The 25,854-nt window shown below is 39.8% G+C and overlaps 1 protein-coding gene across 7 annotated transcripts in view; it reads right to left on the reverse strand.

The window, feature by feature from the left end:
* BCL11B (BCL11 transcription factor B) overlaps nucleotides 1-25,854 on the reverse strand; it is a 101,823-nt gene that overhangs the window by 29,993 nt on the left and 45,976 nt on the right. The gene's annotated exons all lie outside the window — the stretch shown is intronic.

Raw genomic sequence — 25,854 nt, forward strand, 5'->3', positions numbered from 1 at the left:
GCAACCCCAGCAAAGTCAATGGGAGACTGGTCAGTGACTTCGATGGGACCAGGATGTGACTCAAAATAAAGACAATTAGGGAAATTATATCAGGAGTGTGCATTGCTTGGGGTTTTTAAAGCAAACTCACATCCCTATTCCTTTTAAAAGTCAGCATATGAACTAAGTAACACTCCAATAAATAAATATAATGCCGGAAATGAGAAGTTAGCACAACTGAGGTTCATCATCATGGTATCTAGTATAGGTTTTGTGATCACAATTAAGTAGATTCAATGGTGTTTAGCAGGGACCATTTATTGGGTGCACTGATTCGTGTTTGAAAAAGTTAGCAATCATACTTGTGTGCATAATTGCTATTAATATTATTAAGAACAAGCTCTCCATCACAGTTAGAATTATTGTAGCCACAAGTAATGGAGATATGCTGGAGAAATTTCAACAGCTTATCAGCCTTTCAAGGTAACTGTCCCCATAACACCTCACGCACTGATTACGCTTTGTCACCGCAGAGAATAATAATTGAAAAAATCTTGTGAACTATGGCAAGTGAAGTAGGCTAGTTCCTAGTGGAGTCCAGTTGGATAAATAGCAACGGGATGGCAAGAAAACAAGAGAGAGAGAGAGATACAGAGCAACCAGAGTTTGCAAGAACAATGAACAAAATATCAATCACGGCACAACTGACAAACCTGTGTCAAGTTTTCATCCTTATTCAAGCTAAAGGCCTGAATAATTTGCTGCAATATAAAGATAGGATTTAATGAAACATTATGGCTCAAAAGGATGACATGAGTAGGATGCTTGGTAGATTATACTGTACATTTAGCACACAGGCTATAGTAAAGGGCAGTACGTAGGCTCCTAGCGATGGAGGAATAATTTGCAACATCTTTTTATAGGGTGCGCAATACTTCCTTTCTCATTGACTTCCACCATGCACAGCCACCATTTCCCCTGACCAGTGGACGGGGCAGAGCCATGACTCCCCTTCCCCACCCTCTCCTCACCCAGCTGCTCCCAGGGAAAACATCTATGCTCCCCAAAACCACTGTAGCTTTGGCAGCTTTAACGTGAGCTGCACAGAGAAGACGTTGCTCCCCTCCTACTTCCCTGCCAGGTTGTGTTAGACGAAGGCACAATCTATCCCTACAAGACCAATTCTGCCACCTCTACTGATGCTGTGTAGTAGTTTACTCCACAAGCAGTCCCACGGTTATCAGTGGGACTATTCATAAAGAAAGGAACGACTCTGCATGAGCCAAGGCGATGGCATCAGGCCCTGTAGGAACTGCTCTTCTCATTCAACATGAGTCACTCAAACTTTTAATCTGATAAATCATGTCCAAAAAATTTCCTATTCTGGCTTTGAATATATGCAACTTGCTTGTCCTGTGTTTACTATTGTTTTTCCCATTCAATTTACAAACAACTCAGTCTCCCTAAGTGTATCATGAAGCCCTGTGCAATGCATACTGAACACCACTGGCCCATCAATTTAGCATGACACAAATTCGCTCAGTGGAATAATGTTTTGCACTGGGCTATTGTCCACAAACCATTATTTGTCGAAAAACAAACAAAAGGAGAACATCACAGATACTTTTACACGATACTTTCCTGGTTCCTGAAAATGTGAGATAATGAATAAAAATGTTCATTACAGAATTATTCACTTTTCTCCATGATTCACGTCCCGGTAATTACCGTGACCAGCCTAATAAAAACTGCTACAAAACGAAGGTCAACTAGCAGTTAGAAGTGTTCATTTTCATTTCAATGTATTCATCTCTGGCTCCTAATGGCCTCATTTTCTCCTATGCTCTTTAATAAATACCACTGAATTACAGGTTAAATAGCTAAATTAAATTATTGCAATTACAGCGTGCAGAGCACTGAAACTGGTTTACCTTTCCCAGTTCAATTAGAGGGGAAGTTTCAACAGCTTGAGAATCCTGATTGCTGTCAATATACTGAATCGCTTGGAATCTATACTGAAGCACCAGATATTTGGTAACAGACCCAGTATTTATTTTTTTTACACCCCTCTCTCCTGCTTCCAGGAGAATGACTGGAGCACTCTCAGCTGAAAGAAAATCAGACAACCAAAGTGTTTTTTTGGAAAGCAACCACAAAGCATAATTGATTTTTGACTGAAAAGAAGGAAGCCTTTAAGTGATGGGGGCTGGTGCAGAGTAAAAGAAAAGATAATCTTCCTCTTCTAAATAGGGAGGAAAGTACATTTTAATAAATATGAATGCTTAACCTGCCACCGGCCTGCAATTATTTTACATGTACAAATTAAAGAAGTTCTTCATTATTTAAATATATTCCAGCGTTTGTTGATGTTGCCCCCTCCATAGGCTTAATTATTTAACATCCCTTATAAGAATGAATATCTTAATAATCAGGATGGTTGGAAGAGAAATTAAAAAAAGAAGATTGTTTCCAAAAGATCCCATGGCATGTGGTTATATTTGTAGTGGAAGAGCTCCCCCTTACTTTTTCATTTTTGTGTGTGAACAGAAACACCAAAAAATGTATCAAGGATGGGAGATTCTTTTCTGCAACGATAACAACACATGAGGCACGTGCACTTCAAATTCAATTAGAACCATATCAGAATATTTCCACTTCTCATCATTTTTAACATCGGGGGGGAGAAAGTATGTTTGGCTTGCACCAAATCAAGCCACATATTCCACATTGCACTTTAATGAAGAAATGATACTGTGACTGGGAAAACTAAGGAGAGAGACTGCTCTGCTCAATCATTCACAGCTTTTTATCATTTTTTCTTACGATGCCTTAGGGCAGCGGGGAGGAGAGGAGCTGCTTTGTGCCAAGTCTGGGAGACATTTTAAAGTATCCCTAAAGCCGAGCGAAAATTAGTCACAAAGGAAGTCAGGAGTGTACACAAAATTATGCACTTTTATTATCTTGACTCTAATAGGATATTCAGCTCCATGGGTGTAATTCCCACTGAAGTCAACAGGGTGCAAGTCAGAGCAGAATATGGCCAACAGTGTGCAGCTAAAAAAAGGAATTACTTCTCAAAGTCATTCAAGCAGAGGAAACTGGTCGGAATACTGTTGTGAGGCTTGATTCCACCCTTTCACCCAGAGGATTTCAAATTATCGCCAGATCCTTGGCAGTGTGAGGTCAAGGCAGTGAAGCATGGACAAGATTCTGCCATTTGGCTTTCTTGGAGCCGTGTATGTGAAACTGGCTGAGAAGATCGTTTACAGATCGCAACATTGTCACCTATAGACTATATTTCAATGTTTGTTCTCTGAAGTGTGGCCCTTGCTGGATCCCTATTTAATTTTTTCCACAAGTTTTAAATTACAACTACTGATGAACTTCGTAACGTACCGAGTGAAAGAGAGAAGACAGACCTGGAGGCTGTAGTTTTTAAATTTTTATTTCAAATTGTGTTATTGGGGCAAAGTCTCAGGTTCTGAACTTACTATATAACAATAATGATGACAATTGATTACTGTACTTCTGTAGCACCATCTACAATATCCAAGGCTCTAGAAGCACTTTACAAACACTAATGAATTAATTAGAAGCACTTTACAAACACTAATGAAGCTCCATGCAACCTCACTGAAGTCCCATCAAGAACAGAAGATATGAGGAACAGCTAACCATAGTCCCCTCTATCTTTCCCTTCCAAACCCGGAAAGGTGGAATTTTCTGTAGTATCTGGCTGATGAATCTTGCCCATATGCTCAGGGTTTACCTGATCGCCATATTTGGGGTCGGGAAGGAATTTTCCTCCAGGGCAAATTGGAAGAGGCCCTGGAGGTTTTTCGCCTTCCTCTGTAGCATGGGGCACGGGTCACTTGCTGGAGGATTCTCTGCTTCTTGAAGTCTTTAAACTACGATTTGAGGACTTCAACAGCACAGATATAGGTGTGAGGGGGGTTTTTTGTAGGAGTGGTTGGTGAAATTTTGTGGCCTGCGTTGTGCAGGAGGTCAGACTAGATGATCATAATGGTCCCTTCTGACCTAAATATCTATGAATCTATGATATTCCCAGGAGCTCCTTGAAGACAACAAATCCTAAGTAAGAAATCCAGGGTCTAAGTGGGGGTGAGGGTGAGCTAGGAGGGATGAAGAGGTCTGAAGTTCTAAATTTATCAGACTTGAACCTCCAGGCAAACCTCAAGGGTCTGGTTCACCATCAACCCCTCATGAACCTGAAAGCAGGGTTTGCTCCACGTACACCATTGTGAATGGAACCCTGCAGGGTTTGAACAGTTCTAGCCAAAAGTGCAGCAATGGAAATAAAATGAGTGTGCGTTTTGTGAGAGCTGACAAATTAAGTTACATCTCTCCAACAGACAAGTGCATTCATTCTACAAGGTATGTTTCCACTATTTCCCTCCCAGGTCTGAGAGGGCATCCTTAGCAGCTCAGAGCTGAATGGCCCATGTTCTGGACTTTCAGATCCTATTTGGAATCTGGCTAAAATGTGCAGGACATGGGGGAGGTAAATGGCATGTTTTTCTTGTTTTCAGCACATTAAAAAAGCTATTTCAGGGCAATTGTATCACCCAAGCAATGCAATCTTCATACATTTTTAGCTTTTATTACGTTCTATTGTACACAAAGATCCTGACTTGTGTGTTTAAATGAATGGTTTTATTTAAAGGTGAACTTGAAAGCTCTTTACTAAAGCTGGTCAAAACGTTTGATGCAATTTCATTGTTGCCGAAGCTAAAATGTCTTTCAGAGACATATTGGTTTGAAGATTTTGTGAGCAGGAAAGAGACTTTCACACTCTGTGGCCTGGTGGTTGGGGCACTGAACTGGGATGTGGGAAACACAGGTAAGGTTCAAATCCTTGCTTTGACTCCTTCGTTGTGTTCTGGGATGAAAAATTCTGCTCTGAAACAGAAAGTGCAGGGGCTCCGAAGCCAATGCCATAACGTTCCCCCCGCCAATCAAAAAGATCGGGTTTTGATCCAAAAATTGACATTTCAACACAATTCCATTTTTGCAAAAACATTCAAAGGTTTGGTTTTGTTCCAAAGTAGAATGAAAACAAATTTCCAAAAGTTGCTGTGAAACAGAAATACTGTCCCTCCAGTCGCCTCTCCTCCTTACCCACTAGGACCAGAGTCCCGGGGTGAAATACTGACCCGACTGAAATCAAAGGAATTGGTTTGAGTGTGGCCAGAATTGCACCCCTGGCTTCTGTGTTTCTCTGCAGCAGTCAATTCCATCCTGAACACCTGAACCAGCGGAAGGAGCTGAATTCCTGGTTTATGTGCTAGGGGTGACATCAAATGAAGCAGGAGAAACCTGAATCTTAAACTCAAGCATTGGCAAGTAAAGAGAAAATATTTTGCAAATGACTTGGTTTTTTAAAAAAATCTATGTATTTGCAATGTTCAAACCTTAACAGATATTGTGTTAGTGAATTGTGATCTTAATGTTTAGTACTGAGGAGGCAAATAGCTAAGGAATAAAGCTTAGATGTCTGTAGCTACTGCTGCCTTCAGGAGGAGTTACAAATACATTTCCATGGGACAGTTCACAGACTAAAGACCTTAACTGATCACTGATTTGTAACTTGGCCCCAACACTTTTAGTAGCAGAGGAGATGACTGGTTTAGGACGGATGATCATGAGGAATGCCTGGAGCCACAGATTCAAATCCAGATCAGTTTGAATCATCCCCTGCTCTTTCGGAAGAAGATAACTTTATTCTTGACTGGGGGTTCAGGTGATGCATTTAAAAAAACAGGTATGACTGTGCTCTTTGTAGGCACTTAAGCTCCCATGGCATCTTTCAGAATGGATGGGGTTCGCCCAGATGTCCTTAGCCAAAATTGCATCTCCTCTCAATGTCTTGTGGACAGTGCTGTGTGAGATATTTGCCTCCACCCCAGTGGTAGCTACATTTCAGTAGTGTGGCATATTTACATTTGGTGAAGTGCTTTAGGATAAAAGGTGCACTGACAAGGTACAATATTACCTTCCATGATATTATAAATACATTCTAAAAGTGCCAAGCGTGAATACCAGGGGGTACTCTCAAGAGTAATTTGGCAATTATTTTTTGTTTGTTTGTTTGTGTGTTTTTTGAGAAGGGCAATGGGAACAAGTAGATTTTTAAATGTGTATGCACCTTCCTTCCTCTGCACTGAATTAAAAAAAAATGTTCTTCTAACCCTTGGATATCTTTGAGGACTTTGGGCTACATCAAGTTTTGCTTCCATTCTCCATTTTTTAATGCAATTGGGAATGGTTAAAATAAGACCCAGCAGGAGCCCCCAAAACTTGAATTGATTAAACCTTTTCTTGAAGCTAAAATGATTTTTCCTCCTAAACCTCCAAACCTTCAGGGCCTGGCCAGGATCAGAAGTGGCAATATTGAGATACTATGAGAAAATTTCTAGCTTCATTGGTACCAGAAAATAGAAGAAAGCTCACTTACAATTTCAAGCTCAATTCTGCAGAATTGACATTTCAGGCAGTTTGGATAAACTTTGACTGTGAACTCTTTAGGGCAGATATTGTATCTTCTATTGTTGTTTGAACAGTCTCCAGCACAATGGGGTACTTACCCTGACTATATAAATAATGAACAATAAGGACTAATCATGGTGTGCTTCTCCAAACTGAACTGTTTTTCTGAAACATTCAAATTTCCCACCATTATGATGTCCAGTTTCCCCCAGCCGAACGTCAAAAGGGAAGGTATACCAGTACTTTAATAGAAGTACATGATAACAGGGAAAAAGAAAATCTGTATTTCTAACATTCTTAGACTCTTTCTCACTACAAACCAAATACAGAACAAAGAACTTGGAAACACACCAGAACACATGACCCAATGTTTGGATTATTTGCTTATTTATTTCTGAGCATGGATCATCCCTTTCCAATGCGCTTCCCAGGAAGGGGATATCAGCGTTACAGATCACCCATTTCCGAGTAACAAGTGCTGTGGTTGAATTGCCACTCTCTATTTCTTCAAGGAAAAGAGAGTGGGCAGTCTCAAAAGACTACAAATGCAGGTGAAAGAGTGCCCACATTGCCTGATGCAGATCAGGTGCGGTGAAGGCTGGAGAGCATCAGGGACAGCTGTTACTTTAGGGCAGTCAGATGCAATTATGGATTGGAAGAGTAGCATGGAAGTGAGTGATAGTCACCAAGTGAGTGGAAAGGCCCATGAGAAATAAGCCCAAATATTAGTAATGATAAGTCAGAAGCTAGGTTATTAGGTTTATGCATTACATAAAAGTCCTGATTTTGCAACCTTTACTCAAGATGAGTAACATTACTCATAGTTCCTTCACTGCAACTAATCGCTTCAAAAAGTGCTATCCACTGTGGGTAAGTATTGCAGAATTGGGCCGGAACCTCTTTCTCAGTTCCGCACAGAAACACCACACAAAGCAATAGATCCGGATTACTGATCTCTCAACAATCACTGGGATACACACCATGGATCCAACCCGTAGAGGCTGCTTCCCCAACAAGTGCAAGTTCACTAGTTCTCAGCGTCAGCAAGGCAAAACTAGCTCTACTTAAACTTTAATGGCCTTTTTTACTGACTTCTCATTTAGTCAGTCAGAATAAAAGCTGAATGGATCCCATGATTTAACTATAAACGCCACTAGAAACACATCTGTAGAACATAACGTTATTTATTTCCTTTTTTTTAACCTGCTGAAGCAGAAATTGTTGTATCTCACAAACATGCTGGGACAGGAACAGTTTCTGCTTCTGTATATTTTGCCATGTGTGTAGTTTACTACAGAGAGAGAGGTGGTCTGACTAGAGGCTTGCAAGCTGGGAATTCTTCAGTTCTGTGCCCAGCTCTGCTATTTATTAAGTCTGTGCCTCTGAGCAGGTCACTTACATCAGTCTTCACCTCTTTCCCCATCTGTAAAATGGTGATAAACCTACTTACCCATCTCACCAGGGTGTTGTGAGGTCTGATTATATAGAATCAGCAAAGATGACCAACCTGTATATTTTCGCAAAAGTTGTGAGGTTTTAAAGAGACATGATCCCATTTCTGAGCAGCCTAAAGACCACATTTCAAAATGAAAAGAAATAAAGAAATGAAGCAAACACAAGCCACTATTCCCCTCCCCCCTCCCCCTACACTTAATTTCAAAAGAATTCACAGATCAACAGGATGCTGATTATTTATTAATACTAAACCAGTCCAATATACATGTATAATAAACTGATCTGGGGTGCTTTCCAAACAAACAAAAATCACACCATGCATTACCAAAAATATTTACTAATGAAATGACTAAGAAAAACGGGTGAACTGTGGCTGCCAGAGAGGCAACACATTACTGGGAAGTATTATTCTTGTTAGGGAGCCTGATAATGTTTTCTGCTCTTTATGCCTCATGTTTCTTCGGGAATACAACACCAATCCACTCTGGTAATTAGCATTTCTCAATCTCAGTTTACTACATGGGGGAGGAGGGGGGAATTGCTCCTTGAAGCAGCAATCTCCCTGAGGGAAAGGCATCAAGAGCAAAAAAATACCAATAGCAACAGAGGGATGGATATAGAACAAGTTTGTCCAACGGAGCCTAATGCACATGCTGCCAAAGAAATGGCATCAACTGACAGAAGCTGTAAAAAGAATTACAGCAGAGTCCTCTCCATCTCCCTGCTCAGGATGGCTGTCATTATGGACAGAGATGTAAGGGAGCACAGAGGAGAGGAATGGGGGAAAGGCAGAGAATGAAATTAAAACACTGAACAGAATCTGCTCCACCAAAAAAAAAAAAGTGAAGTTTGCTGGACTGCAAATGGAATAGGGGCCTGATCCAAAGCCCAATGAAATCAATGGAGGTCTTTCTGACCATTTCAGTGGGCTCTGGATCATGCTCTAAGAGAGTTAATTTTTTCACCATTTCAATCATACTTTGTATCCTGTACACACTGTTGTTAGCAACACTTTTTGCATCCAAATCTCAAAGTGCTTTATGAATATTGGTTAATTCTGTTCTATACCCTGCTCTCATTGCTACGGCATCTGAGCATCTTGAATTAAGCCTCACGACACTGCCTGTGAGATAGGTATTACCTTGCGCTCTCCCCACTACAGCTATACAAACGGAGAGACACAGAGGTGAAATGACTTGGCCAATCTCTCTCAGGGAATGTGTAGCAGAAATGAGAAAAGAACCCAATTCCACTTCCAGTTCTGTCCCTTAGCTGCAAAAATGTCTTTCCCATAATGACTAACTCAAACTTATTGTTTACACCCAATCCAATCAGAAAGTGCTCGGGGCTCCTTGGGACAAAAGGTACTAAAATAAATGCTTATTATTTTTATTATTATTATAATTCACAAATAGAGATGTCACAGTAGTTGCAGAACAAGTTTTGGGTGACTGCTCCTGGTGAGGCTCACATGTCTTCCAGGCATCTATCCATGCTGTTATATTGTATTAAGGTGTGGATAGGGAAAACCATCTACCTACTCAGCACTGTGTTTAAGTGGCCTGCCAATTCCGGCTAATCACCAAGTTATTTACTTGCAGTTTATTAGGCCGAAACTGCCACTAGCCGTTGGCAGCCTCAAATATTTCCACCTTGCTTTCCTGGGGTCTCTTAAAGCACTGCTGTAATAAAAAAGCCATTTCTTCCAGGTTTAGAAGCTAGAATTAACAAAGAAAACCCAGTGCAATGCCAAGCTAAATTCTGGTCTCAGTTACAACCATGTAACCCCACTGATTTCCAATGAGCTTCATTTGCAATGTGTTTGTGCTGTTATACCTGAGAGCAGAATCGGATACACAGATGTAATTCTCTTATGCTTGTGAAGATTATAAAACAATAATAGCCAGACAAATATCAATCCCAATCAGTCTCATCAATAACCTTCAGTCTTGTTTCCATGACATCCAATAGAGCACAGCAAGAGCAGTATCTACAAACTAACTACATTCTCCATGTCTATCTTAAATACTTAGATGACCTCCATCACCGCAGTATCTGAGGACCTCACAATCTGTAATGTATTTATTGAAACCGCCCTCCTTTGTGGTAGGGAAGTGCTATTATCTCCATTTTAAGATGGGTAACTGAGGCACAAACTCTGCATGACTTTCCCAAGGTCACACAGGAAACATGTGGAGGCACAGGGACCTGAATCTGGGTCTCCCAAATCCTAGGGATTAGGGAATAAAATGCAGAAACCATACGTCTGTTTTTTAACACCTTCCATTATTCACCAATTAAAGTCAGGGCCAAATTCTCAAATCCATCCATGATAGTTCTTGGTGCAGTTATTCTGCTCTCACTAAATACATGGTTTGGTTCTTCCATTGGAGTCCTCTGGAAAGGAGAGTTTTCCTTCCTCCCAGCTTTAAAGGACAGTGGCTGGTTTGCTAAGGCTGCCTCTCCCACAGATTGGGTCTCAGGGTGTACTGCTCTTCTGGGTGTCTGGTCCCATCGTCATCCTCTTCCAAACTCACGGATATGATGTATGAGGAGCACAGAATATCAGATTCATGATTCACCATATAAATCTAAGAACAGAATTCTGCCCTTAGTGGATTCCCAGTGAAGACAAAATTTGAGCTTTCTGATGCTGAGCCACTAATTCTGGATATACTATGTGCTTTGACAGTTCTTGATGCCTCCACACCATTCGCACTGCCACCAGTGTGGAATTCCAGCATTCACTGGGGGTCATATACACTATTCATAGAAAAGCCTTTGAGAGCAATAAAACAAGAAACGGCACAAAAAGATTCTGATTCATAATACACTGGTACCCAGTCAACTGACCACATTCAGAAACTGTATGCAAACCAGCAATGGGCCCTGCATGGCAAAATCCACATCCAAATTTGGAAATCCAAACAAGGAACTCCTCAAAGATTGTTTGTGTCTGGAGATTTGGTTTGGCCCAATGGAACAGTGAACAGCTGCCAAACTCAAAAAGGTAATTTTATTTCACAGAATCATAGAAGATTAGGGTTGGAAGAGACCTCAGGAGGTCATCTAGTCCAACCCCCTGCTCAAAGCAGGACCAACCCCAATGAAATCATCTTCATCTAAAACATCTAAATCTTCATGCTCCTACTATAGTGACCTGGGAGCATCTCACTTGGGTTCCAAACCAGACAACCAAACACAATACAGCCCTTAAGAGAATCCACCCAGTGCAGTGGACACCATGCCAGGACTCTGACAGTAAAATTCCGGTCCCATTAAAGTCAGTGGGAGTTTTGCCATTGACTTTGATGCGGTCAAGATTTCACCCTGGACGTTTAGTGAGTGCTCCTCCCATACAATGCAGACATAACCAGTAAAGTTCACAGACATGTAACTCACTATTGAGTCTCACTAGCTTAATTTAGAGAGTAGTAATTGTGTTCACAACATCCACAGTTTAATGTATTTCCATGTCAAGAAAGGAGAGCTTAGAAGAGGGAGAAAGGGAAAGGAGGACAGAGGGGAGACGAAAAGAAACATTTGTTTTGAACTAATAGGAAGCTATTGTTAGACAGTGGAAGGCCTAGCATTTATTTCAGTCCACTTTAAGCCTAACGATCACTTTGTGGGGTATATTGGTGAGGGGCAGTTGAGATTATAGCATAGTTGAGTGGAATTAAGTGGCACATAATGGGCAGGGACAAACTGAAAGGGTGAATTTTGTCCCCAGAAGGGATGGTAACTCTAACTCCCCAGGGTAAGAATGCTGCTTTGCTGTTCTTTGCTGCTCAATTCCTTACAACTTCAAAAGAGTTACAAGAAACAAAGGTATTTTTTAAAAATATAGTTACATAAAATTAATATTACAACACAAACAAATGCAAAATAAATCTCTCCGCTGTTCTCACATACCTGGAAATATACTTACATTGCCGTGCATATAACAGGTAAATGGAAGGTCACCATGGAAGTCTTGTTCATTTTTTGCAACTTTTATGCTGCTGCAGCAGCACAGAAGCTGGTAGAGGATGAGCCTTGGAGAGGCTAATATCCACACTGTCCTTAAGGCTCTCTCTCTGCCCGTCTCTCTTTTTCTCCCTCACACACACATGTGTACCCCCACACACAGCCAATAGCCTGCCATACATTTAACTTTTTACTTTTGGCGATTTGTGATATAGCTTTTCAATTAAATGCATTATATAAATGATGACTGAATCTAAAATATAAATATAAAGCCTATTTCAAGAATAAATTCCAAATAGCTAATTATCTATTCAATTACACTTTTTTTCAGTCACCCTCTAGAACATGTTAACAGCACATCACATATCCTTTTACTGTGACTTCAAAAAACAAATCCTGTCTGCTCTTTGTGAACACTGATGATCCTACCAGTTTTCAAAAGCCTCTGGCCTTTTGTTCTTGGCCAAAATTTCTCCTCCCCCACCCTGAGATGTACATGCCTGCTACCTCAGAGATGGTTGTATTAGATGGGTGAAGAGAATCTGCCCTGTATATAATTCAGTGGTTCTCAAACTAGGGCCGCCGCTTGTTCAGGGAAAGCCCCTGGCGGGCCGGGCCAGTTTTTTTACCTGCTGTGTCCGCAGGTTCAGCCGATCGCGGCTCCCACTGGCCGCGGTTCGCCACTACAGGTCAATGCGGGCTGCAGGAAGAGCAGCCAGCACATCCCTGGGCCCGTGCCGCTTACCGCAGCCCCCATTAGCCTGGAGCGGTGAACCGCGGCCAGTGGGAGCCGCGATCAGCTCAACCTGCGGACACGGCAGGTAAACAAACCGGCCCGGCCCACCAGGGGCTTTCCCTGAACAAGCAGCGTCCCTGGTTTGAGAACCACTGATATAACGGATAAAGCTGAGAAACTCTTGAAGTGAAAAGTATTACAGAATAAGCACTGTTTGTAGTTATTGCTATATAAAATCTGTCTCTTTCTGCACGTGTTTGTGTGTGTGTGTGTGTGAGTGTGCACGTGCGCACCTCAAAGCTGGTTGGATACGATAAAAATTGTCCTCCAATCTGCCTCTTTTCACAGATTTGCATGCAATCGAATTTTACTAGCAAATTCCAAAATCACAGACACATTCATTTGCAGAAGCCAACTTTGAGATGTGCCTGACTTCCTGTGCCAAAAGTGCTTGTGCACTTGTCCAACCCACCAGTAACATCCCAACAACATGAGCCCGATTTCCTGTGAGGTCGCACAGCCTGCACTGACTTAAACCTGAGGACTGAGCACCTCTGAAAATCAGGCTCTGCGTGACTCATCTGACTTCTGACAAATAACCAGCAGCACTCGACTGATGAACACTGAAGATTAAATCCTCACAGAGAACTATTTGCAATCAGTCCATGGAGGCTTTTTTTTAAAATGACATTAAAGTTTGTCAAATACTTCTGAATGACAATCTGAGGATATTCGTTTACAGCTCACACTAAAGTCCCTCGATAAATTGTTTGTTGTTAACTGGTCGCTCAGCTTTAAATGTGTATGTGTGTGAGACTATGAACTGTATTTGGCATCTAACATCTATCTATTGATAGATAGCTATATCTCAGCAGCCTGCTCTGTGAGCCTCTGCAGACAAGGAATGGGGCGCACACTTTCATCAAACTAGCATCTGTTTTCAATTCTCATTTATGGATGTGGAATCCTTTCAACTGGACATTAATCATTCTCAACAGCAGCAATTAGATACTTGAGACACATCAGAACAAATCAAATTAGCCCTATTTATTAAAAAAAAAAATCCTAAGAAGTGAATTAAAAAGGCAATAGACCATCCTATGTGTAGCAACACAAAAAGAAAATTAAGACACTGAATCTCAGGAGTCTGAAAATTTTCAGGTGCTATTTTCAAAGCCTGAACTGTAATCGAATAGCAGAGGGGTTCTACTGCAGAATGCCTGATGGATTATTTTAGCAATAAGGTATAATTGAAAGGATTAACTTGAATGTAATGTTTCCCCTCCAAAAATTCCAGGAATGCTGAAATGACTCTCATCTGCAGCCGTATGACTCATGTTCTTAATACTGGAACTTAATTTTTACTTCTGAGCTATTCGGGTTTAGGGAAACATTGCCACAGAAATACTCATTCAATTGACAAAGGAAAATCTCTCTTTTAGTGTGGTTAAATCCTAGGAGTCACATCTTTGGAGAATCTGGCTTGGCTTGAGGTAATGGACATACTGCACACAAACAAGAGAGGATCTTCTTTTATTAGAATGGAAAAACCAAGCAGGATAGATCACTGTAATGAACTCAAACTTCTTCAAGCAGACCAGACAATGTGACTTCCTACTGCTGAATTTGTCTTGCCTGATATGGCAGGCTACTGTCAGCAGGTAACATGGGAGACCCAACTCTGCTCCCTTGGAAATAAACACCTAAACTTTCATGATTTCAACAGGAACAGGATGGTGCCCAAGTCAATCCGATGTCAGGCATGCATGCATGTTGCTTGCCAATCACAATGAGCTAATAAAAAAATCATAAATGAAATCTGCTGATTTTTTAACCAGGAAAAACACAATAGATATATTTGTAAGGAAAAGTTACAGACGAAGGAAATTCTGGGCTAAGATAAGCTACTGTTATGAGCTCTTATTACCTGTACTAATATGTACCTCAACAACTCTTAGTTGCCTTTACATTGGAGGCCAAATCTTATGCATCCAAGCCATTCCACTAGAGACAGTGGGAATGCTTATGAGTCCAGCAAGCATGATTTGGTCCTCTATGGGCAAAACTACCCTCACAGATCCACCCAGTGGATCATGATTCTGACCTCATGTTCCCATTTGGAAAGTCAGGCCCATGCCTGGTAGTGCATGTATCTGGAAAGTTTTACCCAGTGGAGCACAATATTGGAGGAAAGCCCATGTGCCATGAGAGTCTGGAAATGGAATTTTGCCCTCTGCTATAAAGGAATTTGCTGACTCTGGAGTCTTCTCTCTTATTAGTGCCCATACAGAGCTGGGCTTTTGCAGGGAGGGGAGAATACACCCTTTTGAATTAAGCAGTCCATCCTCTCCTCTTCGTTAAGTATCCACCAGTCCAGTCACCTCCCATAACAATTCTTTCCTCCTGCTTTCCCAGCTCGGCGTACACCCGTCTGTAATAACAACTGGAATAAGATTTGGGGTTAGCCCATCTAATATTTATTGCTCCCTTGTTTATTTCTTCATAAATAAAAATCATTGGTACCTGCACACAGTTCCAGCACTGTCTCTGGTATTTCTTAAAAGCCCCAAATAGAAAATAGTCTCAAGTTATGAAGAATTAAAGCAACACAATCCAAAAGGCCAGCATGTGAGCAGACGTATCTAAGGACTGCCATTGCAACATACAGAATTCACGTATGGTTTTATGTTTAAAATTCCCTGGTTTAGAGAAACTGTATCAGCTAGTTAGATGTAGCTATAAATAGAATCGCCTGCTGACATTAATCACAATAATTTGGCAACATGACCACCAGTGACATGAAAGGGACAGGTAACTTGCAAAGCAGAGTCCAAATCCATTCCAACCATTCATCAGGAGGGGGAAAATGTTTTCCCCATATACTGCAACCTCATGAGAGCATGTGGTACTGGAGTCCATATTTTTTTCTTTTGATGAAATGTGACTTTAAAAAATATTAATCTGTTCCTTCATCTAATTTCATCTGTATGATCGGCCAAGAGAAATACACTAATTTATAAGTTGAAGTGAGCCTTGAGATAATGTCACCCACCATTCATCCAAATTTGTCACTAGCATCCCATTAAAGCTGTAATTATTTTTTAATTAAAACTAAGGAAACTGGCATGCGTGTGCCTACTTTATACATCTGTTATGGGTTAAAATAGCTTTTAAAAAATGTTTTTTTAGACCGCAGTCTTTTGTGGCCATGGCCTATGCCAAAGAAAACGCAAGCTTGCTTATTTTCTCCATGGGGCGCAACAGCGCCTGTGTGTGCCTGAACAGATTCGACTGGCCGTGAAAAGAATTCTAAATAAAACACAAACATGGAATTTGGCAACGCCACAGAAGCAAGCTTAAGACTAATTCCAGCATGCGGACCGCTCTCACACAGCAAGTCTGGCTCCACTATAAATGAAACCAGGCTCTGTAAAATATCCAGTAAAGTTTGAGTTCAGATTTAAAGGGATAGTGCTCTTATTCCAGTTTAAAATAAAAAATCTTATTAAAGAAGCTCATGCTGGCTCAATAAATCTGCATGTTGTGAGCTGTATTTTCTTTCAGCTGATACTTCCATTTAAAAAAAATTAAAACAATTTCACTTTGGGATTGACTTTTGTAGAGGAGGTTCTGAAAAATGTGTTTAAAAGTAATTCAGGGAGGGCAAATAAAGAGAAATTTTCCTAAGGTGAAAGAAAGCAAAGAAAGTGAAGGGAATAATTTAAATATATATATATATATATATTAAAATAGGTCCCTAAAATAGGAAATTCCAGAATAAAAATTAGGTGTGGATTAAGTTTGTGGGTCAGTCACCACAAGTCAAGCGGGCCATTGACAGAAGAGCTTGTTCTAATCACGTATCAAAGCAACAAAAAAGTTGACTCATGATGGGCTGCTGGGGCGGGGGTCTGTCTCTTTGTCTGTCTGCGTGCAATATGCTCCAGCATTCCCAAGAGAACTACAGAGGAGCAGGGTCAGTGGTGCTATCCCCAGGGGAATACAATCACATGGGCAACCTTCCTCTAACAATCTCAGTTGACCAGATTGGTTCACCAGAGATAACAGGAATTTGTGAAGAAAGGGAGGCGGTGAAGAAAAAGAACTACCAACAATATAAACAACCACAGACAAAAGATTTATTGGGTTTTGCCAATTCTGGTGTAATAAAAAAAATTAATAATTGATTACCATCTCAGAGAGATGTGCAATGGTCCTGGCAGACTTACTGGGAAAGGAAGGAGAAAATTATACAAGGCAGCCTTCAACCCGACATTAAAAGGCAATGGCTTTTTTCCCAGTACATCTTCATTTTCCCTCAAAGGTCTGGATGACGTTATGTTGTGGCATTCTATAATCACAAAAAACCTACCCTCCACTGCCCATTCCCAACCCGGATCATCTGCCTGCTCCTTGAAAAGAAGATTTGCTGGCCAGTGGCCACTGAATGTTTCAAGACATTGTGCTTTTAAGAATGTATTGACTATATCCTAATGATCTTTGACAATGATGGTGAAGAGGAGAAATAAGAGAGCTTTATTGCCTCTCATTTCAATAGCATCTTTTACCCTACCCGTTATGGCAAAGCTCTGCAGACTGTATAAGGATAAAACCAATAGATTTCTACAGAAATTTAATAGGGTTTATCAAAATTATTCTACAAGCCAACTGAATGTAATAGAAAATTATATCCATACTATAGGGCTTTTTTAACCATACTACAGAATTTTATATTTTATAACAGGGATATTATTTTAATTCAGTGAAAAGGTTTAAAAATTTATAGAATGGGTTTATTTTCTATTAAATTCTATAGGACTTCTGCATAAGGGTAAAGTTACTTATTTTAATGTTGTCCTCACTATAGGCAAAACCACAAACATCCTGTTCCCAGCTCTATCAACAGCACACATTTTTTTATAAAGGATTTGGATTAATTAATCTGTAAACACTCTAACTTAATTTTTAGACACCCTTTAAATGTTAAACAATATTAGGTCATAATACGTGCACTTATTCGCTCCCTGTTCTACTGGAGGGAGGGAAAAAACCAGAAAGACCTTTTAGAAGATGTGAACTAAAATAACAGTAGTTCTTTTAAAGATGGATTACATGTAAGCAGGTTTATTGCTATTTTAAGATCCTATTCAGTTCTGTTAATTTTTATTTCTTACATAACTTATTTTTAAATGACAGATCCTTCCTAACCATATACTAGTTCTCATTTAGAGCTATATACCTTCCTGGGCTGCACAGGCGAAATTCACAGCTTGCAAAAACGGGTGTAACACCACTAAGTTGATGGAAATGAAAAGCACTAAGGCACCTCTCAGGAAGACACACTCCCAGGACTAAGTACCACATGTGCTCCCCCTGTTGTCAACAAGAATTCCACACACAGACTGATGGCATTGTATGATCATTGTTCTGCCTGGCTCATGGAAGATACTGCATGGCTCAGTGTTAGGGCATGAAAGTGGGTACTCAAAAATTACCCAGAATCCTCCTGAAGGTGAATGACTTAGAGGCTTACTGAAACCCAGGAAATAAACAAAAGGCAAGGGTATGTTTTTGTGAGCACTGAATCATCTTTGGAGTGCTTTATAAAAATAGGTTAAAGAAGCAGTTCTATGCTAAAATGGACCATTTTTGTTCTGAAAGAATTATAACCACTCAAAGCAAGCAATTCAAGACACAGACAAAGAAAACAAAATAATCTGTCAATATTATGAAAGTTAAAAAGTCAACCACCCATACAGAAAGAGTGAGATTGAAGGACAAAAAGACAAAGGGCCCAACCCCGCTCCCCTTACAAGCCACCAGGACTGTTTATGTGAGTAATCAAGTGGGATATGGCCCAAAATAAGGAAGTGGTGTTTAAACAAACCTAAAGGGAGCAGGTGTGTTGTATACATTGACTTCTCTCTACTCACGGATTCCTTAGGTTCTTATTAGCAAAGAATAATTTTAGAAGTACAGTTTTATGGAAAGATTCCAAATGCCCTGTCTCCTCAGATACTCACTCAGCGCCTGCATTAACCTCATTCCAAAAGTCCCAGGACCTCTGACTCTTACAGCTGAATTCATAAAAAATGAAAGCCTTCTCTATGTGGGATTTTTCCAAGTACACATTTTACTGATTCATCAGACCTTCCTTCCCTAGTCCTTGCTATGGTGAATGGCCTTGTCTTTAGTACACAGGCAAGGACATTGGTTAAAAAAAACAAAACAAAACAAGAACAACAACATCCGCAGGGCAGAAAGAAGACGATTACATAAGGGACATGCCACACTCCGGTGTACTAGATACACTTATGTGTTACAAAAAATGTATGGAAACCATAGAGCAAATAAAGAAGAAAACAAAAATGTATGCTTCAAATATGTACGCAGTCATTTTTCTATCAAAAGAAGTGCAATGGGTAACTCAATAAACTCCTTTGACTTCAATGGAGTTATGCTGTGATACTGCAGTGGGCAATCTGGCACAGCTCCTTTAAAAAACTAAAAGGTTCACAAAGAAATGTACACTTACCAATGCTTTTCACACTGGTTTGTGGGTCAAACGGTGCAGGCTTGATAACATTTATCGAAATGATATTTCCTAGATTAGACTACCTGCCCTTGATTGTGAGAGATATGTCTACACACAAGACACTAATCCTCCTCACTGAGTCTGAAAAGCCTAGTTAGCACATTTCCTTACACACACACACACACACACATCAAATCGAAAGTGCCAAGAAAAGCAATGACAGAAAACATTTCTGAAGGGACAGAATAACTCAGTGCTACACATGCCAGGTGAAGAAATGCAAGCAAACGGTTTGGCATATGCTACATACAAATGAATGGGATTTTACTGAGGGAAATAAAGAATAATTGCAAACATCTACGTATTGTGTGTCTAAAAATCTCAGTGCTTTAAAAAAAAAAAAAATCCCTGTGCACTGCACAGCCAAAAGGCAAGCCCAGTGAATTCAGACAGGCAGTGCGAATCCTAATTTGATCCTTCATTTCCTAACAGATTATTGTTTCACACAAGCCTTCCACTCTTCATGTTTTTAACATTTTTTTATGAAGTGTTTACGAAGAGACTGGCTGCATTTAGGGAAAGAGTGGAGAGGTAGGGGGAAGGTAGTGCCATCAAACGGTTGATCTTACAGCACAAATTATCTGCAGTAGTTACCCTGTTGCTCCTGCTGCAAAATAAAGTGGATCCCTTCTTTGTTGAGTAAGAATGTGCACAATATTTCAACTAGAAAAATACGTCTGCTCTTGCTACTGGCAGTGGAGGTGTTTTCTGATATGATTTCTGTATGCAGCTATGTATTCACCTATACATTCCTATTAGTAGGGGCGTCCTCTTTTTATTTTGGGCCTCCTGAAAAGTATGGCATGAGCCCCAATTTGCAGAGAAAAAAGCAGAAGTGTAAATGGGGTTGTTTGTGAGTGGGTCCTTTGTCAGAGCAGCAGCAGCTCCCCCATCAAAGGTGCTTCCTAATCCTTCTACTTACTCTCATTCAAACTGACCTTGCTCCCAAATATGAAATGATTCAAGAGAAGAAATTTGGGGTTTATTTTTATTGTGACCGATAAGATGCCACAAGAAAGAACTCTTTTTTAAAAAAGGGGTCTGAAGGAACTCTAATGTGTATCCTTTAGTTTCGTTTAACCTCACATCCCACTTTGCCTTTTTCAGTAGGCTTCTCATTTGATACTGACAAGCTATGGTCAGGATTTAACAAAGACCGGTCACTAAAAAATACAAATCCACCAAGCTTACTGCTTAGCCTAATGGTGTTTACCTGCTCTGAAAACATTTTTTCCTAAACAAGCCATCATTTACCATACAGTGAGCCCCTCAGTAATGGGAAATTCATCCATTCCCATAAATAAATTAAAAAACACCTCCATCTATCTTGTTGCAATATTTTTAAATTTAATCATAGCCAGAGAACTGCTGGTTAATAATTAGCCCTTCCCCACTCACTCACACACACACACACATACACCCTTTAAAAATGCAAAATCTAACCCTCTATTTTAATATTTCTGATGTCGGTGACCGATGTCAGCTCTCCCCATACAGTAACTGCTTTAAAGCACTGCATCTAGCACTGCATTAAAAATTAATTACACATGCTATTTTATTGATAGTGCATAATGTAATGAGCACCAGCTGTGCTAAACGTCCAAACTCCTTTTTAAGACAGCTATAAAAAAAGAAAGAAACTGCACTTCCAAATGCTTCTCCTGTCAGAGGAGAAAAACAGCAACATCTTGTATGGATTTGAAACAGAATTCTTTGATTTAGCTCTACATTTGGAACGTTTGAAGAATTCAGACTCTCGGGCTTGGTGTAGTGGTATGCAATCCCGTTAACTCTCTAAATGTTGGAGCCATTGTTTCTACGGTAGGCAATGTTTCCTTGAACCCCTTTGTCTTGAGATTACTGGATCCAGTTCCACCCATTAATATTGCAATTAAGCACCTGTCTTTTTCCTTGGATGTCTGGAAATTGCAGGCATCTAGTTTTAAGCAACTTTAAATACCCCTTTTGCCCCGCTGGTTTTTAACTTTACATAATTAGGACTTACTAAGTTATACTGATAGGGTGTCTTTCTAGAACAAAGCCTAAGCCTCACTTACATTGCCAGCACCACTGCCCTGTGAAGCGCCCTAATTTTAGCTGCCTCTTTGCTGTTTTATAGTCTCCTGTTCATCTCTTGATCAACATACCATGTATTAAATATAGGTTTATGTTGAGGTCTAGTTTGTGACTGGATATGAGATAGACAGATAGATAGATAGTGCATACTTTAAACACTGCATGAAGTAAATTCTTCAAAATGCATTAAATATTTCATTAAAATAAGTAAATAAATATAACTTATCAGTGACTAATAGAGACGTCTCTTTGGAGCACAAATTTTAGTCAGTTCTACTCTTGCGTGAATCTTTTTTTTTCACAGTATAATGAGAAGAAACATTTGCAAATGATTTTAATGTAGCTGTAGCTCTTTGTCTGCATTCACACACACAGTCCAACTCCTCTTTCTCCTCTCCAAAGAAAAAGGGGGGGAAGTAGATCTGAAGTCTAATTTGGATGGGTTTTTTTTTTCAGATTCCACTCAGTAAGAGGGGGAGGAGTAACATATCAGCCATCGTCCTGGGACTTGATGAGTGAGGAGGCTTTTGCAGGATGAGTTTGCATTCTCCATTCTGATTATTGTTTTGTTTTCCATTGATCTTCCAGTGTTAATAAAACCCAGTCTGATATGAAACAAAAGCTTGCTTCTTGTTCTAGTATGAAACGTGCAGAACACATACCATATTATTAACATAAAAGTTTTTGAAATAATATTGCTTTCTAGACAGACTGTATTAATTGCATCAAGCTTTTTACAGCAGTGTGGTCTTTTCTAGCACTTCTCATTGGCCGACTCGGATTATAAACCAACACAAAATGAATAGTGATATATAACTAAAGGAGGAAAAAATATTCTACTGTTAAAACCTATTATTTGCTTACAGCTAGTTCTTTTAACTTTATTGTCACTTTAACCCATGCCAAGAAAACACCAGACTAGTTAAATAATACAGTGAGCAAAATTTTAGTAGCAAAGTAAATTGATGTTAACTTTACAAGATTACTGGGTAATTATTAGAATGTCTTAATGACTAATATGGTGAATGCCTTGAATTAACAGGAAATTGTTCTAACCATGTGATCTAGGGCCCCATGGCTCCTCTGTGTTAGACCTTGAACCTCACAGTTCTTCCCGTTTATCACTGCTGTCAATGCCCACTTACTGTTTTTAAATATGCAACTGAAGTATTACAATAGCTTTCTACCTCCTTATAGATGTGTCTGTGTGGGAAGGAAGCTGTTTCACTGATTGATTAGATATAGATAGATAGATTTAATTATTTTTATATACGTATATAAAACCCATGCTCACAGGGCCAGTGCCAATGGATTTAGATCAGGCCCATAATAACACAAGTATAATGGGTAAATTAGAGACCCATGTTGTTTCAATGTGCCTTGCAATGTACCAACTGCAATTCCATTTATAGCGCCTTTGGATTGTACCATCTTCAGGGCAGGGACTTTTTGTGTTTCTACAGTATGTCATAAAATGTCATGTACTCTCGGGCTGAGATTTTCATAGCCCATTTCTCTTTTATTTTAATGGGAATTGAGCATCCCAGTTTCATAGGCCTCTTTGAAAATCTCAGCCTCAAAGTATAATATTAATAAATCAGATCTTGAAAAAGACACCTGTATTTATAGTAAAGATGTATTGTGAAAAATGGCTTCAGTGAAAGTTTTCCAGAGCGTCAGTATACACAAACATACATATATTTTTACATACAATTATGTCACTCAATAATCATTTGCATGTCTTTGTTATGTATTTTACAGTTAAGCTAAGCTGTCAGAATTGATTTAAACAAAATAAAAAAGATTAAAAAAAGCACTCTGATCTGGCAAGACACAAAGCAAAGTGAATTTTGTGCCCATTTATGTTTTAGATCCAAGCTACACAACCCTGTGAATTTCATGACTCTGTTCCAACTTCTAATTAAATAGGCACTAAAAACGTTTAAAACAAGAGAGCCCAATTCAACAGACAGAAGCTTCTGAGGCACAAAAGACACTGCAACAGTGATATGTGTAGATATTAAAATAATAATATTTTAATATGTAAGCTCTAACTGGCTAATTCTACATCCTGTGTTGACTTAGACACAAAAAAATTAACAAAAGCGTAACAGAATATGCAACTAGTAACCAAAAAGTGGCCCAGCACACACCACAGCAGAACTTCCATAGCATCCATTTGTTGCGGTTATTATTGACTACTTTGAATATTATCAGCATCAAAATTTCTAAAGAGCACAAACAGTCCGAGATGATGCAGGATGAATTCCCATTTGCACAACTTAACAGTGTCTTGTGTACAAGAGAAATCATATCTAGGACCAAATTTTCAACAGCAGCTTTGACATGTGGATGCCCATATGCAGCCAACAACTCAGGTATGCCACCACAAATTAAACAGACTCCTAAGGACCTGACTTGTGAGTGACAATCAGAGATACTACGTGCCTACAGATGCACCTGCAACTGCTTGTCCTCAGATTTAGAGACGTTGAGGCTACACTGAAAAATGTGAGGTCCTTACTATGCATTTAAGCAAGAGCTGAAAAATACAAAAAGGTAAGAAATGGAGGAGGAAGGAGAGAGGAGGGAAATGTTAATGGCTTTTGTTCAAAGAATGAAACAATTCCTCGGAAACAGAAACAAGGCTGACAGAATAAAGAGTTAATCGAGTCAGGGACACAAGCAGATCCCTAAAGCTGGAGTAAGTGACTCTCCAGTGTAAATGGTTTTCTTAAGAGGAAAGAAAATAAATTGAGATCATCACCAGTATTATTATACAGTCAACACAAAGTTTCATTTCCACAAAACATTTTGGGTGTAAGAAAGACCTTGCTCTATGTTCTCAGTGTTATACATGGAAGACAATAAAGGGTTAAGTAGATATGCGCCTCCTGTCCAAGGGAAGAAAATGCTTCTTTCAAGCAGAACTTGACCAACTACTGTCATAAACACTTAGCGTGTGCTTTGATATAACCTATTCTCTAAGTGCCATAGACTGTAGCAGTAATTATAGGAAGCCATGATAACAGGTCTATCTCCCCACAAAGCTGGCATCACTCTTTTAGCAAATAGATCATTCCAAACACTAACAGCGCACAACTATAAAATGCAAGTACGTAAAATAGAAAAGCCTTGTGTTCCAACATGCTGTAATGAGTTAGTCCTTCCTTCCTTTTCTATTTTTAGTTTTACTTTCTTCTCTCTCCATTAACTGTCTATGTTTGTTTTAGAAGCAATAGGGAATAAGGGTATCAGTTCATTGTTACAACTACCTACATATCAAAGACACCCGGGTCTATTCTATATTAAAAAAAAAGAGAGGGGAACAGACAATATGAGCTCACCTCCAATATGTTTTACTAGTTACAGGAGGAAACTGCCTACCTTCACATAGTGTGTTAATTGTTTATAAGGGCTTGACTATATTAGCTTTATGGCAATGTCAGTCCACTGAAGCCAATGAAGTGAAGCCATATTAACAGAGTGGAGAATCAACCCCACTGAGAAAGCAACCTGCTTATAGGGAACTTGGATATAGTGCAACTTCACATATCGCTGGCAGACATTATTTGAATGCTTTGCACTGTGCAACATATCATGCTGGTTATAGAGAGTTTGTGCTGAGAGCAAAGTTGATGTATGAAAACTGACTGCACAATGGACCCAATCCAGCATCCACTGAAGTCAACTGGAGTCTTTTCATGGACTTCAGGCTTTGGATCAGGCTCTTGGAGGTTCTGTTGTGTATTTTTAAACCTCCTCTTGAGAACTCTTCATCCTTCAAGACTCAAGGTTTAAAATACTTGCAAAACTTTTGATCTGTTCATCACATTAAATCTGAAGTTCCTAACTTTCTCCCTCAGCCCCAGTATCGCCCAGTGGAAGACCGCAGACATTTAAGGAAATACAATCAGGTATTTTCCAAAGAAACTGAACCATAGGGACTCTGTCTTGATATATAGTCACTGTTATACTGTGGTAGGGTTTTATCTGCACATGCTACAACGAAAAGCTGTATGTGAGCAAGCTTATGCTGGCCCTTCCAAGAGGTCATAGGGGCCAACTCTTGAAGGCTTTACTCACTTCTCACTCTGCTCAGTCCGTCCTGACTGTCCAAATTCTGCAGTCCTTATGCAGTATTTACTCAGCATTATTCTGTGAAACTCCAAGTAAGTTTGTCCGAATAGGGACTGCAGAATTTGGCACACACGGGAGTTTTTCCTGTCTAAGCACTTTAGGATTTTGCCTTAGCTGAATTTTCTTTTAGGCCCTTCCCATTTTCACCTCTAACCCCCTAAATTCACTACAGGCCTGACCCCTCAACTAAGCTGCACTCTGAACACCCATTGATTTCAAAGAGATCCCGGTGTCTGAAATGGCAGGGTCAGGCATCAACTCTTTAGTCAGTCACATGTCAGAGTCCTCCCTGGCAACCTGGGTTCCACTAATCTCCACATTGCCTTTCCTTCATGGCAGTGACAAGACTCGGGGTTTAAAAAATGAAGACAAAAAAAAGTTAATGAGGAACATTTTC

Source organism: Lepidochelys olivacea (genome assembly GCF_965140295.1).
Source record: "Lepidochelys olivacea isolate rLepOli2 genome assembly, chromosome: 6".
Lineage (NCBI taxonomy): Eukaryota > Metazoa > Chordata > Testudines > Cheloniidae > Lepidochelys > Lepidochelys olivacea.